Raw genomic sequence first — 22,415 nt, 5'->3', positions numbered from 1 at the left:
AACGAAGCGGCGATGTCGGTTCAAATATTTTTCCGCTTCGGTACAAATATTTTTCCGCTTCGGTACAAATATTTTCCCGCTTCGGCTCAAACATTTTTCTGCTTTCGTGAAATACATAAGTGAGTGAACAAGACCCCAGTGACGAGGAACATTCAAAGAGCAGTCATGTTTTTTTTTTCCGTTGTTATTATTATTATTATTTTACCCCCGATGCTTTCCGTTGGGGTAAAGGATGCTGGTGTGTGTGTGTGTGTGTGTGTGTGTGTGTGTGTGTGTGTGTGTGTGTGTGTGTGTGTGTGTGTGTGTGTTGGTCGGCTCGCCACATATGTTTATTTGTGTAGACTGTGATGCTACCTACCCGTTTGCCTACCTACCTACCTGTTACTTCCCTACCTATGTTCTTATGTGCCTACCCACCCATTTAACAACCTACGTACTTACCTGACTGCCTATCTACCCCCCAACATACATTCTTACCTACCTAACCTACCCACTTAACAACCTACGTAGTTACCTGACTGCCTCCCTACCTCCCAATCTACCTACTTTCTTATCCTCTTGACAATCTACGTATCCCACTTATCTTTGCCTCCCTACCTGTGTCTACCTACCGACCTGTCTATCTACTTAAACACACGCAATTGCCTTTATCTGGTCACCTGGCAGGGCACCGTTACCTTATGCCTTCACATCCGCTTCCCACACGCGTTGTCCATTCTTTAATGTGATCTTTATTTTATTTCTTCTTTTTTCCAACATGATATCGGGTTTGGGAGAGAACGCGTCGGGTGTCAGGGCTACATAAATTATCGCAATTATCGCCTACTTACACTTCATCACTCACTCAACCTACTTACACTTCATCACTCACTCAGCCTACTTACACTTCATCACTCGCCTATAACAACTCCTCCTTACCTGCCGAAACGAAGCCAATCAAAGCAACACGTGGAAAAAATGGAAGGTCTCAAATGTTGTCGATTATTGATATTGTGTTTATGCAAGGTCTCGTCAATACCAGAGTTACGTAACGGCATATAATTGTGTTTTTAAAAAGGATGTGTCTGCAGGGTCATGTATATCTCATTATAACTGCTAGATTCTTAGTAATACGGTAAATACGAGCGAGTGAATTCCTTAGTGTTACACAGCGTTCCTTTCTCCTCATTAGGGCTACGGCAAACGACTTAACTTCCGCAACGTTTCTCTTGTTATAATGACAATTGCTACATCATTAGTACTGCCGCCGCCACCACCACCACCACCACCCCTTTCCTCTCGTGTTCGTCCTTCTTCCTCTCCTTCTCCTCCTCCTCCTCCTTCTCTTCCTTCATCCCCTTCTCCATCAAATCATGCAATCACTCCTTCATCTATTTCCACAATCTCAGTCTGTACCCAACCACACGAACCCTTCCTTCTTTTCCTTTCTTTTCTCTTCTCCCTCTCCCCTCTTCTCTCGACTTCCTTTGGCTCCCTCTCCCTCTCCCTTCGTCCTCAACACCACCAGTAATGAATATGATTGTTTTATCTGAAGCTCCGTTAAAAAGATAATTATCGTATCATTATCATCGTTTGCCGTCTTTTGTTGATGGTGGTGTTTTTATTATGTCCCAACCCTCACTCATGATCGTAGGAGGGAAGAGAGAGGTAGATAGATGGATAGATAGAGAGAGAGAGAGAGAGCGGGAGAGAGAGTCAGTGAAAAAAAATATGACTTAAGGAGCATAATTGGAAAGAGTGAGGAGGGGAAGTTTGACCGTCAGAGTCCAATTTTCGCGGATAATTAAAGGCATCGGGAAGCAGGTAATTTGAAGGGAAGAAATGGAATGTAATCTGAGAACAAGGAAGCAAGAGATTAGAGAAAAAAATAGTTACATAAGATAGATAGATAGATTGATAGAGAGAGAGAGAGAGAGAGAGAGAGAGAGAGAGAGAGAGAGAGAGAGAGAGAGAGAGAGAGAGAGAGAGAGAGAGAGAGAGAGAGAGAGAGAGAGAGAGAGAGAGAGAGAGAGAGAGAGAGAGAGAGAGAGAGAGAGAGAAATGAATGATAGAGAAAAAGTTTTAAGATTGAAATAATACAAACAAAATTAGTTAGGAAAGAAAGACGAAAAAGATCAATCAATCAATCAGTTAATCGATCATTCCATCCATCAATCAATCAATAAATAAATAAATAAATAAATATAAACGAGAGTATTGTATGATTATGAATAGTAAACTAAACAACACAACATCCACTTCACGAATAGATTAGCCAACAAGGCGGATTGAGTTGAGGGGGATAAGGGATGAAGAGGAAGAGGGCGAGGCACAGGCAGTCGGTTCCCACACAAGTAGTATAACAGAACCATTATGTAAATTAGGGCAATATTATACCCGGCAAACAGAGCTGTAAAGAAGGCTGAGGGAAAGTTTGCCTCGAACGGCGGGAGTTTGGGTTTAATAAAGGCAAGTTTGTGAGTCTGATGTATGCCCGCTGCTGTAGACTGAACGTTGCTGCTTTAGAGTGTAAGGGAAGTGTGTGTGAAATGTGTGTGTGCGTAAGGGGGAGGGGAGAGGGAGGGGGAGTGTGAAATGTGTGTGAAGGGGAGGGGATGGGGAGTGTGAAATGAGTGTGTGTGTGGGAGGGGGAATAGAGTGTGGTGTGTATGTGATGTGTGTGTGTGTGTGTGTGTGTGTGTGTGTGTGTGTGTGTGTGTGTGTGTGTGTGTGTTTTAGGGGGGAGTGAAGTGCGTGAGATGGGGTGTAAAGTGTGTGAGTTTGGGGGAGGAATGTGAAGTGTCTGTGAAGTGAAGTAAAGTAAAGTAAAGTGAAGTGAAGTGAAGTGGAGTGGAGTGGAGTGGAGTGGAGTGGAGTGGAGTGGAGTGGAGTGGAGTGGAGTGAAGTGTATGTGTATGTGTGCAGTATAAGCTAAAAAAATATCCAGACAGAGAGAGAAAAATAAAGAAAATCAAAATTCACATCGTCAAAGAAAGCCCCAAAATTTGCTTCCGGGAGAGGAGGAATATTAAGACGTTTACATCAGGAAGGAATTAAATCATCAGTCTTGGAAGCCAGGATGAAAGAGCACCGAAATTAGTCTTTTCTTTCGCTCTCCTTCACACACATCCTTCCTTTTTTTCCCTCTGACTTTGATAATACCGTTCCTTCTCCTCCCCTTTATTCCACCCTAAACTAACCAGCTGTCTTTACCTTCCCCTTTTTTTTTTCCTTTTTAGAACACTCAAGCCTTCCCTTCCTTGCCTTGCCATCTGTGTCTTTTAGCTAATTTTTCTTCTTTTACCCGCCCTCTCCTCCTTCCCTTTTTCCTTTTTATTCTCTTTTCCCTTTCCTCTTTTTTTCCCCTTTATTCATTACACCCAACCCTTCCCTTCCTTTCCTTGCCAGCTGTGTGTTTTACCTAACTATCCTTCTTTTCCCTTTTCCCTTCCCTTCCCACACTAAAATAACGAACATATTCCTCCTTTTCCTTTTATCCTTTATTCACAACGCCCAAGCCTTCCCTTCCTTGCCAACTGTGTATTCTGCCTTACTCTCCCTTTTTTTACGTTTTTCCTTCCCTACCCTTCTCCCCCTGATCTTGATAATGCTTCTTCCTCCTCCCTTCTTCGTGATTATATAGCATCCATGTTTTCCCTTTCCTGCCGTTTCTCTAATTAACCTCTCCTTCTTTCCTCCTTCTTCCTCCCTCCTTCTTGTCTCCTGGTTTTACAATTCCCAAGCCTTCCCTTTCCAGCCATTTGTCTAATCCACCTCTCTCCTTTTTTTTCCTTTCCTTTCCTCCTCCGTTGCTTCCCCTCCTAATCTACTGTTGCCACTGGATATTCCACTGAGTTACCGTGCTGTGATCATGCCTCAAATTGCTCACTTATTCGTTCCATAGTGTATATAATTTTGGAGTTCTCAAGCAATACTTCGTTGAATATAATGTGGGTGTTTAAGTTTCCTGGCAATTTCGAATCATTTGCATTACTATGTGCGCCTATATTCCACAAGAAGACTTTAGTTAGAGTCAAAGATAAGGAACAAGAAAAGCAATGTTAAGTATAGGATATGGTACCGAGCACTTTCTTTATGGGTCCTTACGTGACAAGTAAAGGCGTACAGCTGACGGAAATTACTGCGTCTGGCAAAATAGTCCATGCAGTGAATATTTTCTCTCCACAAAATATCTCGCTGCTTTTCTCTTTTTCTCGATACATAAATATACAACCCGGTAGCAACACGGCGCTCATGTGACTTGTCTGGGGCTCCTGCTGTTCCTCCCATCTCTATCAACTCGGTCGCCTCTTCCTCCTCCTCGACCCACCCCCCTCTAGAGCCACGAGACCCTACGTTCGGGCTAACAAACAGAAAGCCACTCAGCCGTCCGCAAACTGGCCTTGGTAAGCTTACGTTCTCCCCTCATGTAAGTCCTCCCTGACCTTCCCACCTCTCCGCGCCTCAGCCCCCCTCCACTGACACACCCACTTACAATCTTGCTTCCCATGTATATTCTACTGCTTGGCTTTTTCCACTTCCCTTTGGTGCCTCGTCTCCACCCGAAATTGACCTCTCTTGTGGCTACTCTTTACTTTTTACTTTTGTGGAAGCGGCGAGTAGCGGGCTTTTTTTTTTTTGTTCTCTTTTTGTTGCCCTTGAGCCGCATCCTTTCACGTAAAAAAAAAAAAAATAGTTATTCCTTAAGTTTCATAGTTTTTTTTTGTTTTGTTTTTTTCATCTCGTCATTCTACCTTTCTTTCTCAATAGTGCTTTAGTCTTTCTCCTGTTCCACTTCCCTTATGATTTCTTTCCTCGGTTTCTTCCTGTTTTTTTTTTTCACGTAGACCACAATAATACATGTTTTCTTTTTCTCCTTTCTTTTATCTCAACGTCACCTTGTATTACTTCTGTTACTGCTTATTCTTTACCTCTTCCACTTTTCTCATGAGGAATTTTCTTCTTCCCTTCGTTCTTTCCTGTTTTTTTTTCTCATCATTATTCCTCTCTTTCGCAAACGTACTATGGTTTTTCTTCTCTTCTACTTCCCTCATGGCTTCTTTCATCCGTTCTTTTCTGTTTTCCATCTTTCTTTATTCAACTTTCTTTCTCAGCCGTACTTTAGTTTTTCCCTTCTTCCATCTACCTCAATCACCTCATTCCTCTTTCTTCTCCTATAGCGTATTTGATAACTGGTGCTGATGATGATAATGGTGATGATGTATTTAAATCTCCTCCACCATTCATTCAGTGCAGCAACTTTTCCGTTTCTTCTCTCTTTTCACACTCACACGCAATGGTCCTGAAACCTCGATGTTCTCAACCATTATAACTCACCTGCCCTTCTCCCCGTTCCTCCCTCCCTTCCCCTCACCACCACCACCACCACCACTACGAGCAGCAATAACGGTACACAACATTGCCCATTCTCACTGCCCCGCATGTTTCCTCACCTCAGTTCCACGACTCTAAATGACTTCCCTTCCCTTCCCCTCCTCCTCCTTCTGCTGCTGCTCGCCGCTATCCCTTGCTCTCTTCTCCACACGTTCCGGCAGGAGAAGAAAAATAAAAACTTGCTTTCGGAATTGCTGCTTTGGCCACGCTCATTCATCTCCTCTCCTCCAAGCCAACAACAACCAGCAATTGCGTTTACTCAGTTTCTTTCATCCTGTTTCCCTCCAAAGCCCCTCCGCTACTTCACTCTCCGGCAGCCGTTTCCTCCTCTTCCCGCTCCTTCTCCCCCTACCCCCCCTGCACGTTGTTTTGAATTTGCATACATTTGGCTTCAAGAGCGCCGTGCCTCATTAACGCAGAGAGGTTAATGTTGCTCATCTTTACATCCGAAGCCTCACCGCACAGACCTCACTCAGCGTTGGGGAAGCAGATTTGATTCATTACGACCTGAAGCCACTTAGAGCAAGCTTCCCTTTGGCCTCCTGTGTTACAATTGCCCCCTTTCTTATCCCCCTTCCCCGCCCCCTTTCCTACGACCGCCCATTCCTTCCTTCCCCCTGCTCCTTTCCCCTACCCTCGTACCTAACCTCCTATGCTTCTGTTCCCCTCTGGCCTTCCTCCCAACTCTCCTTCACCGAGATTGGTGCCTCTCCTCTTTCCTCACAATCTCTCTTCCCTACTTACTTTACTTACTTTCCTTATCTCCGTGTTTCTGTTCCCCTCTAGTTTCCTACCTACTTTCCTTCCTTCACTCTGATTGGTGCCTTCCCTCCTCCCGCACACACTATTTTCCCTCCTTACCTCCCGTCCTCTCGCCCTGCCTTCGCCTCATAACTTTTTATCTGCTGTTTATACCCATTCCGTATGCTCGTGCTGTGTTTCCCTTTCGGCAACGCAGCGTCAAGTCGAGATAGGTGTTGCGGGGCGCAGGTAAGGCTCAACAGTGTCTGGCCGCCGCCGTTCCGTAGCTTGGTCTAGACTCCTCTTGCGACCCTGAGAAAAAAAAAAATTACTTGTACGGAGAAACCCGACACACACACACACAAAAAAAAAAAAAAAAACATTTCTCATCGTCTATTTTTTATCCCTTCCGTATCAATAATGAGATCACTGCCACAAAGAGCCTTTACTGAGAAGCGACATTATTTTTTACTGAAGGATGAACGAAGGTCGGGCGTTCAAAGCAGGTTAGAAAAATAGATTAGGTTTTATATTCCGGTGCAAGGGAAAGGAGAGCAGGAGTGAAGGGGAGCAGGTGTGAGAGAGAGCAAATGCTGGTATTAGTGTGATGAGTCTCGTCAGGTGGGGAGGGGGAGGGGGGGGGTGGAGCGCGGGTAGCCGGATTTTTTTTGTCTCTTTTCGTGATGCCGAGGAGTCTGGGCCGAGGAGCACCTGCCACGCTTCTAATTAATGTTATTGTTGTGACGGAAGGGCAGATGGTGGCAGGTGAAACACACACACACACACACACACACACACACACACACACACACACACACACACACACACACACTCCACTCCACACACCCCAACCACCCTTCCCCCCTTCCCCCATTACTCATCACATAATTCTCATTCGACTTTGTGTATTTTCAGCCTTGTTGCTGCCAACAAATGAATAAACCATTTATTATTATTATTATTACATATGGAAGGGGGCTGTCTGTATGTGTGTGTGTTTGGGGGAGAGAGAGAGAGAGAGAGAGAGAGAGAGAGAGAGAGAGAGAGAGAGAGAGAGAGAGAGAGAGAGAGAGAGAGAGAGAGAGAGAGAGAGAGAGAGAGAGAGAGAGAGAGAGAGAGAGAGAGTTAAATCCATCATCATTAAATTATATGGTCGAACAAAACAACTTTCACCATTACCACCGCCATTAATCTTCCTATAATTTAAAGTTCAATAAAGCTAATCATTTCTCACCACCACCACCACCACCACCATCACCACCCCCACTACCTCTTCCACCACCACCACCCACCACCCTATAATTGCCACTGCCACCACCCGATGCCTTAACCTCATTAATACCACTACCACAGTAATTACCACCGCCACCACCACCCCCACCACCGAACGCAGCACCTCATCATCATATTGCGGTGTGTGTGTGTGTGTGTGTGTGTGTGTGTGTGTGTGTGTGTGTGTGTGTGTGTGTGGGTGTGTGTCTTTTAATATTTATGAAGCCACCACCAAAATCCCACAAAATTGTTTAAAAGTTATAATCACTTAATATTACGTTCTTATAACATGTATTTTCACTCGTTCTTTACGCGTCTCACCTATATTATTTTCGTGGGTATTTATTTTAACGACGCTGGACATTAATAACATGCAATCTGGAACCCGCGAACATTAACGATGACTAAATGGTGCTGACGTAATGGCACCGCTTCGTTTTTATGCTCCTAGGCACTCATTGGCACTCGCTCGCTGGCCTCGGACACGTACTGGTCACGTATATCTGCTGTTCATCCTTATATACCTGTCTGTTACTGCTCTGTCTGTCTGTCTGTATTACTGTCTGTGTGTGCATGAGTGTCTTTTCTTCTGTCTGTGTCTCTGAATATGTATTTCACGCGATATCTATCTGTCTATCTATCTAGTTTATCTGTTTATCTGTGTATCTATCTATCTATCTATTTATCTCTTCTTGGTAATTCATCTTTGTTGAATAGTTAATATAAAACTCTGTCTGTTTCTGTCTTTGCGTTTGTCTTTATGTCTGTCTGTCTGTCTATATTTTTGGACGTGGATTTATCATTTTGTCTTCTTGCTGTGTACTTGCTATCCTGTCTGTATGTATGTATGTATATTTATGTATTATTCATGTTATCTTGTCTGTTCTTTTCATCTGCTTTTTTTCTCGTTTTTTTTTCCTCAGTGTCAGTCCTTCGCTCTATCGGGTGCACTTGCTATCCTGTCTGTCTGTCTGTCGGTATGTATGTATGTAGGCATGTGTATTTATGTATTATTTATGTTATCTTGTCTATTCTTTCCATCTGTTTATTTTTTTCTCTTTTTTTATTTTTTTTTAGTCAGTCCTTCGTTCATTCCGGTAATCTTCGCTGACACTCATATTCCGCGGATTTAGATCGCTCGACTTTCACGCCCGAATTCACCGAAACTCCATTTGCCGATGATTTAATGATTGAAGTTTATTCTAAAAGTCGTCTCAGTGTTTCTGCTTCAGTTCATTTTTGTTATTATCGAGGAAGCCAGCACTCGCCGGGGTCATGAGGGAGGGAAGGGGAAGGGTGATGGGGCAGAGGGCAGGGAGATCTTTCACACTCACGCCCTTCCCACGCAGTCATTCGGGATCATCAGTTGGAATATATATCTATGGTCATTTTTTAGTCTTTTATTGTGAGGCAAGGTAAAGAAATACGCCATAGCTGAGCATTGCGTCTGTGCCCATATCCGTGTCCTTAGCCCTAAAACATGTAGTGGGTAAAGTAAAGTTGGTGTCATACGCTAAACTGCTCGTGGCCCCAGTGCTCATCTCTGTTTCATTGGCTCTTGAATTTGTGATAAATAAGAATTACTACCCCGGGACTTTGGACAAGTGTAACATCAGGGTTTCCACTGTTTTCCTTCCCTAGGTTTCCACAGTTTTCCTTCCCTAGGTTTCCACAGTTTTCCTTCCCTAGGTTTCCACAGTTTTCCTTCCCTAGGTTTCTCCGGGAATCCATTTACTCACTAGCCCGAAAGGGAGGACGAGTTTGTGGGTGAACAAAGCCAAGAAAGTCGTTCCTGAGATAGGCAGCGCGTGACGAGAGGCGGCAAGGTGACTACTCTTGAGCCATGAGCACTGCGGGACCCCGTGGTTAGCGCCGCTTTAAAGCTGTGCGGCCTCTCCATCTCGTGGCTGTTGGAGGCGTGAATGAACTTAAACTTAAACGCCCGCAAAACATTTCCCTGAGAGTACCACCGCCAGCCACTGCATCTAGGTGTAAGTGGCGGAGGTTAGTGCGGTATGTCGATAACCTGAAATGCCACACTGGTTCCTTTTCACCTGGGTTGACCTAAGACGTGTATACAATGACCCAGCAAACCTTACCTTTATCAACGCTCTTTCCTTTCCCCGGTTTGCACCTCTTACTGAAAACTTTACGTAGCAGATATTTGTGATATGGTGCGAGGTTTGGAACAGGGGGTAGGAAGGGTGAGGGGCTTAGCTAATTCAAAGAGAGGGGAGGAAGCATGGCACAGATTGGGGTGGAAGGGGCCCAGCTACAGTTAGGAGTAGTAAGGGAGAGCCTGGAATGACGTGACGCAAGGTAGTTAGGAGTCTGTTATGGACGTGGCAATGAGGCGCACGGAACATCCTACTTACGAGGCACTGGAGCAGAAAAGTGTATTAAAGTGTGAAACGCGGATATTGGGCATGGGAAAACAGGACGGCGGGGTAAGGGGGTGGAGGAACAGGACAGTCTAGCCAGGTCTTTGCGCCGCTCTACAAGCCCTATTCCCTTTTCCTCACCCACCACCTCGCCTCTGCTCTGTCCCCACCTTTCCAAAGCACCCCATCTCCTACCCACTACCAGGTGTCTGTTTCCACCCCTCTCACACACAATTACCCCTCTCACGCACCTCCTAGTCTCTGTCCTCTCCCCTCTCACACCCACACCCAATCACCCCCTCCTACCCACCACCAGCATCTCACAGTACACTCCAACACTCCATCCCCCTTCTCTACTCCTCCCCAACTTGTCCGTCTCCCTAGGACCACCATCACCAACAACTCCAAACAATTTGTCCGAGTCGCCGTCAGGAGGTTGCATCGATGGAGTCCGCTTCCTCGGAGTTATCGCAACTCTTCCTCGGTCCAGCTTAACCTGCACGCCAGAATCAGCTCGGCGAAAGATCAAGTTGTGTCTCGCAGGAAAAAGTTAAAACGAAGCTGACTTCCCCTAAAACTTTTAAGTGTGTTGGTGGGGGTGGAGGTTTGTGTGTGTGTGTGTGTGTGTGTGTGTGTGTGTGTGTGTGTGTGTGTGTGAAGTGATTATTTTTTTCTTTCGCTGATATCCACATCATCAGCAACACCTAAAGCAAAATAAACCCTTCAGGCACAGGATCTCCTCTCCTGCCAAACAAGAATCCACCATTTTCAAGTCTTACTATATAAATTACTACCGGCAGATTGGCTCTTTAATTAAAGCTACAAGATGAAACACGTCTTTTCTGCAAAACTTTATCATTTCTTAATCAAGGAAATAATCAACAGTTCTCCTCGCATTCGCTAGACGCAGAAGTGCACATCCATGACACCTTTTTCCTCTCATGCTTGTCCTTCTCTTCTAGTACAGCGGCAAGACCTGAAATAGAACAAAACCAAACCTGTTTTAAATGAAGGGTATGGATGTCTTTTAACATATTATGGGGTTTGTACTAAAATAAATTGCGTACACGGGTATGAATTAACCCTTTGTTTGCGAAAATCTGGGAAATTTCCTCATGTTTTCCTGGTTTTATTCATGGTAAATCTGGACAAATACAGTAATGCTAAAAAAGTACAGATTTGATACCTCAGATTCTCATTTTAACTCCTTATTATCCAAAATTAAGTGTTTTTAAAAGAATATAATTAACTTCCTTTTCTATTTTCTACTGACTGAATGGGCGCACCTTCATGAAAACTGCTCCTAAGAAGGATGTTGATGTGCTTTCATGAAATATGTGGTGTTTAGGGAGCTAAAATGATATAAAAAAATCATAGTAATCGTTTATTACCACCATACCGAAATTCACTAAAACTGGGTTTTTTCATGTTTGCTGAAAACTACTGATATTCAAGGTTTAGAATATGGAAAAATGTCATGTAGGGATTCTGATTAGCTGATCCGGTTATTTTCGTTAGTAATATGCTGCCATTTAATTATTCTACCCCCTTAGTCCTTGAATGGGTTAGTATATTTAAAACTTTACCCAGTCTTTATTATTTAATGAATTTTGTTATCTAGATTTTGTTGAATTGTTCTTGATACTATAGAGGAACACATGCATACCTGTCCGCTATGTTAGTATGACATTCCTTTCAACTGTGTTCCAACCGATCAGGCCCTTGAGCAGACTATAAATAGGGAAGCCAAAAAAAGTGCTCTCCTCCCAGAAAAGAACATAGTGAGTTGGGGAAGGCTAGAATACTAAGAGATACTGAGGACGTTTCCAGAGTGTATGAATACATCCAAAACCACTGCCAGGACCCATTCAATCTGAAGGAAGTGACTCAAGGACTGTTCAATATCGTGAGTGGCAGAATAGCTTCAAAACCAGTTGAGGAATCCCTCAGATCCTTGCCAGAGAAGGAAAGTTGCTTTGAACAGTTCATCAAGGAACGATTGGTTGAGCAGAGCAAGAGTGGTTGGGATGCGATTCCAAAGAAACCTGCCCTCACCTTTGCTGACATGAAGAAGCATATGACCAATGACAAAGAGAAGAAAATAACCATTGACACTGAAGTGCTGTTCAGACGCCTACTTGCTGTTTCCAAGAACAGAGATGTTGATCTTCAAAGGGTCCTGTCATATGAGCTTGCAGTTCCCCATCCCTCTTTCATGACGATGGAGCTATAAGAAAGACAGATAAGTCAGAGTTGGCAAGAATCAGTATCTGATGAGATAGTGGGGAGTGAAGAATCTACTGCGGCCTACATAATTGATGGTATGGCACTAATTCAAACTTTAAATGAGAATTTCTTCAAAACCTTCAACGACTTGGCAGAAATCATTGCCAAACAATTTATTAGGCTTTTAAAGAACCCAGTTTATCAAGCTGGAGAAGTCATAATCGTTTTTGACAGATATGATCGCCCTTCATCAATAAAGTTAGATGAACGAGAGCGCCCCATCTAATCGTCGCAGTTCTTGAAAGGAGAATTTGTCAGTTCATACTTGATGGAGATCGTGGACCGCATTCCGACAGACAAGTCAGTTGTCATTGCTGGGGAAACTGTGGTCAGAGTCTCATGTCAGGGTATAAAAGAGCTAGCAGAACAGTTCAGTGACCAAGAAGAAGCAGATACTAGGATGGTATTATCTGCGTAATGACACTGACGTTCTAGTGATCCTGCTCTATTATATGAGCCTAGGGTTGCTGACTGATGAAGTTTTCATGCATGCTGACCATGCCGGCAAATATGTTACTAGAGAGCGGTTTATCCCTGTTCACTCTCTGGCATCAGAGTTGGGTAGCCACATGTCAGAGTCTCCCATCTGTTCACGCCATTACAGGATGTGACTCTACAAACGCAATTTTGGCATCGGAAAGAAAACTGCATGTACCATTCTTCAGAATATGCCGGAGTCAGTCTGTTCAAAGCTTTACAAAAGTCCTGCAGAGAGTTGGTTAGCTGCAGCTACAGAATTTGTCTTGCTCATGTATGGCAAGAAAGCCGGAAAGTGCAAGACCACTGATGATGCTTCATCTGGTGTAATAGTCATCTTCCTAACACAGCTTGGTGAACCTGAGCTGAAGTAAGAGACCTGACTCATCTGCTGAAATGCATTGAACTTTGTATTTGTGAAGACTGTCCGAATGTTCAGTTAGGTTCAAAATGTAGTCATTGGTACATCCTATAGTTATCTGAACGTTCTAAATATTTATTTACTTGCAATTGGCTGTGGATGAAATTCACTGAGAGGAATCAAAGGAACTTTATGCGAGATGACTAGGATTAGCAGGTTATAATGGAAAAATCACCGATAAATAATACCAGTCTGGGCAGATTTTTTCCAAGATTTGTCATAAAACAACAAAGTAGACATAAATGTAACACTCTTAAATTAAAGACTGGTAAACACTCATATTTATCCTAAGTAACGAAAATGTGGATTATGACCCTTTATGGCTGCTTGAGCATCAAGGTTTGATATGAGAGATTTTTGTCATTCTATCAACATCCTTCTGTTAATTATATTCTTTTAAAAACACTTAATTTTGAGAATCTGAGGTATCAAATCTGTACTTTTTAGCATTACTGTATTTGTCCAGATGTACCATGAATAAAAGACCTGACTGAATTGTAAAATTTCCCAGATTTTCGCAAACAAAGGGTTAATTCAATTTATTTTAGTACAAACCCCATAATATGTTAAAAGACATCCATACCCTTCATTTAAAACAGGTTTGGTTTTGTTCTACCGGGTGGAGGGGTTATGTAATTTTTCAGCCCTGTTGCCTCTGCACTATTCTTCCAGCCTGCCCATCCCAAGACAGCCATGCACCCTCCCTGCCCCCTTCACCTTCCTCACTCTTTCCAGTCTGCCATTGTTAACTTTTCATCTGTATGCAAAGCAGACTCAGTGAACATCTTATAGTAACTGAAGGAAAAGCAAAATTTGTGTATAACTTTTATTGGCGTAAGTGACTGGCAGACGGCGCTGGACGTGGACCAAAGAGTGGACGAAGAGTGTGTAGCAGCACGTTGAAGTGTGTAAATGCTTCTTGATAACACGTGTAGAGAGAAGCGCAGGTGGACAGACAATTAGGGGCCAACGAACTCGCCAGCCAATCACGATATTTGTTTACAGTTTCCTCAACCAATCATTACAGAGCTATCTTTTACACTACTAGAAAGAGAGAAAGGATGTTTAAATGGGTTGGTGAAGAGGGATAGATAGATAGAAGAGAGAGAGAGAGAGAGAGAGAGAGAGAGAGAGAGAGAGACCTTCCTCTCTTGGGTAATGTCGGATGCCGGGGCCACAGATTTCGCCTGACGCCTCTTAATTAATGGGGTTTGGGGGCCACAATGAGGGGGTCCGTCTCATCAAGGGGGAAGGCGGGCGAGGGGAGACACAAATATGGCTTCTTAGTGGACTGTCTCTCTCCGTCTCTCTATCTCTTTTTTTTCTTTCTCTATCAATATATCTCTTTCTGTGTCCTTTCGTTTTTACTCCCCTTCTTCTCTCTCTTCCTCCAGTATCTCTTTCTCTGTCTCTATCTATCTATATCTATCTGTGTCCCTCCTTTTCTATTTCCCCTTTTCTTCTCTCTCTTCCTCCAATCTCTCTCTCTCTGTCTATCTTTATCTATGCCCTTCCTTCCTACTCCGCCTCCTCTCTCTCTCTCTCTCTTCGTCCTGTCTTCGTCCTGCAAACAAAGACACATCGAAACTGTCCCTAATTCCTCTCCATGGGGCGCAAACTGTTTTATTATGGCTCTAAATATTCCAGTAACTGCCTCTAACCAACTTTTTGTGTCGCTGTAATTACTCTTCACTCTGCTTGCCCTGCCCACGGCCTTAGGTGAATTTCCAGGCGGGGAGTATATATATTTTTTTCCTGGGCCCCTTCCCGTGCCTTTGTTTTATGCAGCTCAGCCTCACACTCCTCTTCCTTCCCCTCAACCTGCCTCGTGGCTCTCGGCTCTGCTTGGCTCTGAACCGCTCGCTAATGGGGTAAGAGAGGGATGGAGGGAGGGCGTCGCTGTGTGTGTGTGTGTGTGTGCGTGTGCGTGTGCGTGTGCGTGTGCGTGTGTGTGCGCTTGCCTCCAGCTTTCTCACTCGCCCTGGCTGCTCTATTTTTTTCCGTTTATATATATATTTTTCTTCTTTTGCTGCTAATGTTTACTTTTCATGCACGTAGCTGTTTTCATTCAATATACGGAGCTAATATATTTTCTCTCTCTCTCTCTCTCTCTCTCTCTCTCTCTCTCTCTCTCTCTCTCTCTCTCTCTCTCTCTCTCTCTCTCTCTCTCTCTCTCTCTCTCTCTCTCTCTCTCTCTCTCTCTCTCTCCTCTCCCTCTCCCCTTCTCCCCTTCTCCTCCTCCCTCTCCCCCTTCCTCCCTCTCCTTCTTCCCCCTCCTCTCCTCTCTGCCCTTCCCCCTCCCTTTCCGTCTCCGTCTCCTCCTCCCTTCCTCTCTCTCCCTCTCATCTCCTTCTTCTTCCTCTCCCATTACCTCTCCCCTTATTAAACTCTCCTTCTCCCGCTCCGTGCCGAGGCGACAAGCTCCGGCGGGGTTGGTGGAGCACTGCGGAACATGATTAGTTTATCTTGCGTCATGTCTCGACTTGACTTGGCTCGCGCAAAGTTGATTCTGGTAGTTCTTCATCGATCTTGTTCTTGCGCTGGACCTGAAGTGGAAGGGTTTTGTGCTGAGATGTATCCTTAGTTAATTTTCTTATTTACCATTGTATAATGACGGTGGGGATGGCATCTGCTGATTATTTCCACCGATCCTATGCTGACCTGTTTTTTTAACCGTGCGGGACAACTCGATGCGGATATTCTTTACTGAACACATTTATTTCCATTTATTTCGCACCTCCTGACGATACCAAAAACTCCAAGAAGGAAATGTTACCAAGAAGTGTTTTCTAATCTCTCGCCACGGAATTGCCTCGCCCGTGTGCCTGGGAGATGATTCTCGACACTGGTGACTCGCCGCGCAGACTTGCATTTCACCAGCGTGCTTGGAAGGCGTCCTGAGCCGGGCTTTGCATAATCCAACCACCCCGCTGAAGCCTCGCAGGGCCCCCACCCCTCCCACCCTGGCTCAGACGGACCCGCCGGCAAGTTCACACGTTCACACTCCACCACGCTGCACCGCCTAGCCTTTGCCGGTCGACGCGGGCTCCGGGCAAGGTGGCGTGGCGAGGAGGTGCAGGGACGGGCGACGACGCTAATTAGGGTGATGAGCAGACTTTTTTATCACCTCAAGAAGGGCGTGTAATATATATTTTTGTATCGCTCAAGAAAGTTGTGTTATATAATCTTGTTTGTGCGGACACGCTATCCGTTCAAGGACACCAATAAAATTTCTTGGACGAAGACATTGGCGCAAGTTTCAGAGCTGATTTTAATAACGGCGGCGGTGGCGGATGTGGTCAGCGGGTGTAGGTGCAGGTATGTAGGTCGCAACAATAGAGGCAAGGCAGCAAGGCCAGGCATTAGGGCAGGAGTGTGGGTGGGTGTCCTTGTTGCTCCCCCTCCCCGAGTGTTCTCAGCACCAGAAGCACTGCATCAAGGCGGGGCTGTGTGGAGGGCGTCCTTGCAACTCCCCGTCATGAGAGCCCTCGGCCCGGCGCACGTCACAAAGGGCCGCGCCATCAGCCTCGCTTAGCCAAATTACTTCGCTTTAATCTCCCATTACGTCACTTTACAACGGGGCCGTTATTATGTTTTCCTCCGATGGCGCAACGCAAGAACGCGGCCCTAACTCCATGTTGTTAAGACTTAGGATTTTGTGTTTTATGTACATTAGTGAGTAAGAGGATTACTAACTAAGTCAATGGATGTAAAATGGTTGTTTATATAGAATGTTATGTGAATAGGACTTACATTATTGTTGTTGATGATGATATGTTTTGCAGCGTATGGTCATCAGCCTGACACCTACCTCTGTTTCCCTCCACAGTGACGCAGAGGACCTGGCACCCCCATCCTGCCTTACCTTGCCTTGCTTTGCCTTGCCCTGCCCTGCCTCACTCTCCCTGCCGTCTCCCTCCCCCATGCCACGTCCCCTTCTTTCCCGGTAAGTCGTATATAAGTTGTCTGTAGCTTCTATGTGACTTCACCCCCAACCGTTCATTCATGTATTTTAATCAACGGAGTCTGTTTTATTTCCAGTATTTTTGTAAGTATCTGATTCATATTTTCAGTGCTTTTAACTTAGTTGCTGTTTTGTTTTCGTTATTGGTACTTGTCCTTGTTTTAGATTTTGTCTTGATTTCGTTTGTTTTTACTTTTTTCTTTCTTCCTTCTTTTCTTTCTTTCTCCTTATACTTTCTTTCCAAATTTGAGTGCGGTTACTTGTTGTTGTGTTTGGTTTGGGCTTGGTTTGTATTGTTTTTACTTTTCTCTCTTTTTTTCTTTTATTGTATTTTATTCCTTTCCTTTCTACTTTTCCTTCTAAATTTCAATGTGGTTGCGATTAAACTAGACCAGCATCATCATCACCCTCCTTTCTCCTTCTTTCTTGTCTTTTCTTCCTTTCCTGTCTACTCTTCTTTCTAAATTTGATTGCGGCTGCAACCAAACTAGGCCAGCAGCACTCTCATCCTTCTCCTCCTACCTCCTCCTACCATGCGGGACTTCCCCGAAGGAAATTTGGCGGTCATTGGCGCGGGAGACTAACGCCCAGTGCCTGTCTCTCCGGAAGCCAGGCATTAGTGGGCCATCCGGGGGTGCTCTGTTGCCTATACTTACTGGGGGGCCTAGCAGTGCGCTGATCCGCGGACTAAAACCAGAAAAAAAGGAAAACTTGTATTATGATTGCTTCGTATCAGCTGCTTCCTATCTGCACGCCCAGTTACGGTCATGGCCAGCTTGCGTGCATTAGGGATCGTTCGTTCGTGGCGGGGGAATGTTTTCTATATGCAAAGTTATTATCATTTCCCCTTTGTCTTGGTTCTCATGCTTTTGAGTAGAAGTGTTTGTCATACAGCAATGGAAACATCTCAAGGGCAACAAACAGAAACAGAAATAGAGGGCGATAACTGTTTATAAATGTTTCAAGGGCTATTACTTAACAGAAACAGCTCAAGGGCAACAAACAGAAACAGAAAAAAATGGCGATAACTGTTCATAATGTTTCAAGGGCTATTACTTTACGGAAACAGCTCAAGGGCAACAAACAGAAACAGAAAACAGAAAAAAAAATCGCTAACTGTTCATCATGTTTCAAGGGCTATGACATTTTCGTGCTGTGAGGCTCATACCTGACTTCTCGTTTGGCCACTCATCTGTTTTCGTATAATGGCTAGCTTTTTTTTCTCTCATTTTTATTTTTTGCCCTTTAGCTACTTCCTTCACTGTAAAAAAAGAAAAAAAACACTCTCCTGCATTTGACGTGAGAGAACAATACAGTGAAGTGATGACCAGAATGTGTGGCGGAAGGAAGGGACACACACAGCTTGGCGAGTGCAATTTGTTTTCTTTTTTGTGTGTGTCGATCCATGATGCTGCGCCACACAGCCCACGCCCGCCATGCACACAATCAGTTTTTACGATACGGCGCCTTACATTCACTCCCGCACGGAATGGAGTGTTTTCCCATTTAGCTGCTGGCTGTATGTGTGTGTGTCTGTGTGTCTGGCAGTGTCTCAGCCTTTCACTGTCCCTGTTGAGCATCGTTGACCCACATCCCGAAGATGGTGGTTCAATTTTATGTTTACTGTATATTTATTTTCTTCTTTGTTTTTGCTTATTCGTGTGTGTGTTTAGTAATAGTATTCTAGCTCCAGTTTGGCTCAATTTTATGTCTACTGTATCTTAATTTTTTTTCTTCTTTTCATTAGTGTGTATTTTGCAGTGTTGTTCTAGCTTCAGTTTGGCTCACTTTTATGTCTACCGTTTTGCTATTTTGATTTTCTTCGTGTTCATTCGTGTGTGTGTGTGTGTGGTGTGTGTGTGTGTGTGTGTGTGTGTGTGTGTGTTTAGTAGCATTGTTATAGCTTCAGTCTGTCTTCATTTGTCTATCCTGTCTTCAATTTGTCTTCAATTTGTTTTTAGTTTTCAGTCTCATTCTTTTAAGAAAGTGCAATTGCTTTCTGGTTAACATGAATTCTAAGTTTGTCTATTCCATTCCAGCTTCAAATTATCTTCAGTTGATTTCTACCACATATTTTTTTATCTTAAGAAAGTGAAAATGTTTTATTATTAATATACATTCTAAGTTTGTTTATTCTAGTTTCAATTTGTCTTCATCTTCTCCCTAGCTTTCAGTTTTTCTCTTAAGGAAGTGTGATTGTTTTTTTGGTAACATCAGTTCAACCTGCAACAGTAAAGTTCTCCAGAGATACTCATTTGGTATAAGTGTGAAGACGTGGTGACCCAAATACTAGTCTGCTGTTACGCTGTACTTGCCTTGAAGAACTTTGGTGTTGTAAGAGTGTATAGGGGTGCCTCGCCCCCCTCACCCCCTCAAGAAGAGTCCTCGAAACTAGCTCTAAAGTTTGGACGAGCGTGTGATGTTTGGAGAGTTAACACAAAAGTCCTACTATTATTTTTTTTGAGGGCGATGGATGAGTAGCTGGAGTAGAGGGGGCGAGAGAGGCGAGAGAGGTATCTTGAAGGCAGGTTGATTTTTCCAACAGTGAGAGGGAAAGGGGCGGTGGAAAGTAGGTTGGTGGGTCCTATTATAGTTTCGCTGCAGGATGTTAGCGGCAGGTCGAGTGCGCTATCAGTACCTCTCAGCATGGACTGTTTTTAGCTCTCTCTTCCCTCATGAATGGCTAACACACACACTCACACACACACACACACGCACATCCAAGAGCAGGCAAACAAACACCCACACACACTCAAGGCAAGACATCAGGCGCCTCTGAGGACGTTATCACAGTATTGACGAAGAGCATTCAGTGGGACAAGAGCGAGACGGACAGGCGGAATGATAAGGGAAGGAAGAGGAGAGAGGAGAGGGGCGATGGACAGCACGGCCGGGATGCTGTGGCGGCCGGGAGGGAAGGGGGAGTTGTTGGGAAGGGGCGGTGAAGCAAGGCGAGGCGGAGGAACAAAGAAGTACGTAGTAGTAGTAGTAGTAGCAACAGTAGCCCAGAAGAAGGAGTATGGTGAACGTTGATGGTCGTGGCAGTTCCTTAGCGAGTTGGAAGGACAAGAAAGCAAGCAACAACACATACAGATAATGAAATGCGGTTATCTGTTTCTGTCGAACCTGTTTCTAAGCAAGGTGGATGGGCAACTAAGCAAAGGCAGCGGCAGGAGTGCGGTCAGCGGTGACGGTCAGACCTGTTCCTCAGCACCGCTCACCGCTAAGGAAATGTGAGTCGATTCGGTTGGGAAAATTCCACCTTATTACGTTCCGGATCACTGAGGAGGAGGAGGAGGAGGAGGAGGAGGAGGAGGAGGAGGAGGATCACTGAGTCCGCCTTGTGTGATCTCAGTCTAGTGAGCTTTAGGGACGATCGAGGAGAGCGTCTTCTTACTGGAGGAAAAAAAAATTGGATTTCCTCTTACCGGAAGGAAAATAAAATGATATAAAAGTTGGAATTCGTATTGTTGGAGGCTACTTACCCCGACAGGTCACGTGGCACAGCGGCGAGGCGGCCAACGCAGACTTAGTTCGCTGTAGAGATGGAGGCTGTTCGTACTTTGGATGGAATGGGATTGACTTCTCTAGATGCCACTCCCGATGTTCCTTTGTTTTCTCCCTCCGTCAGCAGGGTACGGTGTGGCTCGAGGCAAAAAGAATGTATTCGTCTAAGAGTATGAGATAGAGCACCCTCCCTGTCTTTCCTTCCCCATCTTCCTCCATCAGTTCTATCTTCCTTCCTCTCATCAATATCTACTCCACTTTGTCGTTATTTTTCGCTCTTTTCCACGTCTTCCTTACGATATACAGACTTTCACATCGCACCCTCCTTTTCTTTCCTTCCCCAACTTTCCTACATCTATTCCACCTTCCTTCCTCTCATCAATGTCTTCTTCTTTTTGTCGTTATTTTTAGCTCTTTTCTCGTCTTCCTTAATTTTCTTCCATTTTTCTTTTTTGGTTTTGTTTCCTTAATTGTATGTTTTCCTTCCTCCTCCTCTTCATCTTCCTCGTTCTGCTCATCATCGTCTCCCTCTCATCAATGTCTTCTCCGTTTCGTCGTTATTTTTAGATATTTTCGTCTTTCTCAACTCGCTTCCATTCTTCTTCTTTGTTTCCTTAATTGCATGTTCTCCTTCTCCTTCCTCCTCTTTATCTTCCTCGTTCTCCTCATCATCGTGTTCAATGTCTTCTTCCTTTTGTCGGTATTTTCAGCACTTTTCTACCTCTTTCTCGCTTTTCTTCCATTTTCTTCTTTGTCCTTGTTTCCTTAATTGCATGTTTCCTTCTCCTTCCTCCTCTTCACCTTCCTCGTTCTCCTCATCATCGTGTTCCTCAGTCTCCACTCCCATCCCTAGCAGCAGCGAGGTGTAAGAGCATTAGAACGTATGGGGTCTACACAGGGTCGCTCTTGTAGGCCTAACACCACTATAAGTAAAGAGAAAATATTGTTGAGTGGTATGAGATAAAGTCCTTCATATCGCACTCTCGTATTTTTCCCTGTTTCTCTCTCTCTCCCCTCCGAGCAGTGAGGTGTAAGGATATTAGTACGTAAGGAGATTACACGGGGCCGCTCTTGTAAGCCTAACACTACCTACCAATGCCTATCCTTCCTATTCATGTATTTATCTAATCTCTTCATTCACTCATTCATTCATTCATTCCCTCTTTCCCTGCCATCACTCCTCCAAACTTTTTTTTTTTCCTCTCTCCTTTCTTCCTCACTCATTTATTTTATCTCCTTCCTTCCAGTCTTTCTCTTTCCTTCCTTTCTGTTTCCTTCTCTCTGTTTCCGCCCTCCTTCCATTCCTCCCTTTTTCCATCATCCCTTTGTTTCCTTATCTTATTTCCTCTGCTCCCTGTCCTTTCTCTTCTTCTCTGTTTCCCTTCATCCATTCATCCACCCTTCCTATATATTATTTTTCATGAGCTCTTCCCCCTTTCTTCCCTTCTTCCGTCCTTCCTTCCTCTCATTATTTTTTCATCTCTTATCAGTGGTATTTAGTCTTAGCTCTCTTTCTTCCGTGTTCATTATTTTTCTTCCGTCTTCTTTGTTCCCCTATAATTACATGCTTCCGTTCTTCCTCATTCTCCTCCTCCTCGTTCTCCTTCTCTTCATCGTCTTGTTCCTAAACCCCCACTTACTCCTTTTACATCTTTTACCTCCTCCCACGTTTCACTTCGCTTCCTGACAGGCGATTATTTATGTATGTTCTTCGTATCACCGGCGTATGTCAGACTAAATACTAAGGCACGTCAGTTTTCAATGTCGCCAAGAGAAATGGTTAACCAGCCATGACCCTGTCCGTGAGAGGAACAGTGAGGGCAGGCGGCAAGGGCTTAAAGGGCACAACGAAATCTCGGAGGTGTTTGTGATCTTGTGCGACTCAGCGGTTTTGTCTTGTAGCAATACCTCGCCGCTTCCTCGTCTCTTTTTCAACACTTAACACGCAAACTTCAGCTGCTCCTCCTTCATCTTTTCCGATTTTTCCTCCTTC

The 22,415-nt window shown here is 44.4% G+C and overlaps 1 long non-coding RNA gene across 2 annotated transcripts in view; it reads left to right on the top strand.

Annotated features, from left to right (window-relative positions):
- LOC126998576 (uncharacterized) overlaps positions 1-22,415 on the top strand; it is a 198,295-nt gene that overhangs the window by 77,158 nt on the left and 98,722 nt on the right. For both annotated transcript variants that reach the window (XR_007752938.1, XR_007752937.1), the window contains exon 3: positions 16,781-16,897. This is a non-coding gene — a long non-coding RNA (uncharacterized LOC126998576). The remainder of the gene's footprint in view (positions 1-16,780; positions 16,898-22,415) is intronic.

This window comes from Eriocheir sinensis, chromosome 14 (genome assembly GCF_024679095.1).
Source record: "Eriocheir sinensis breed Jianghai 21 chromosome 14, ASM2467909v1, whole genome shotgun sequence".
Taxonomy (NCBI): domain Eukaryota; kingdom Metazoa; phylum Arthropoda; class Malacostraca; order Decapoda; family Varunidae; genus Eriocheir; species Eriocheir sinensis.
The sequence above is the reverse complement of the archived record's forward strand: the minus strand, read 5'-3'. Positions and strand labels throughout refer to the sequence as shown.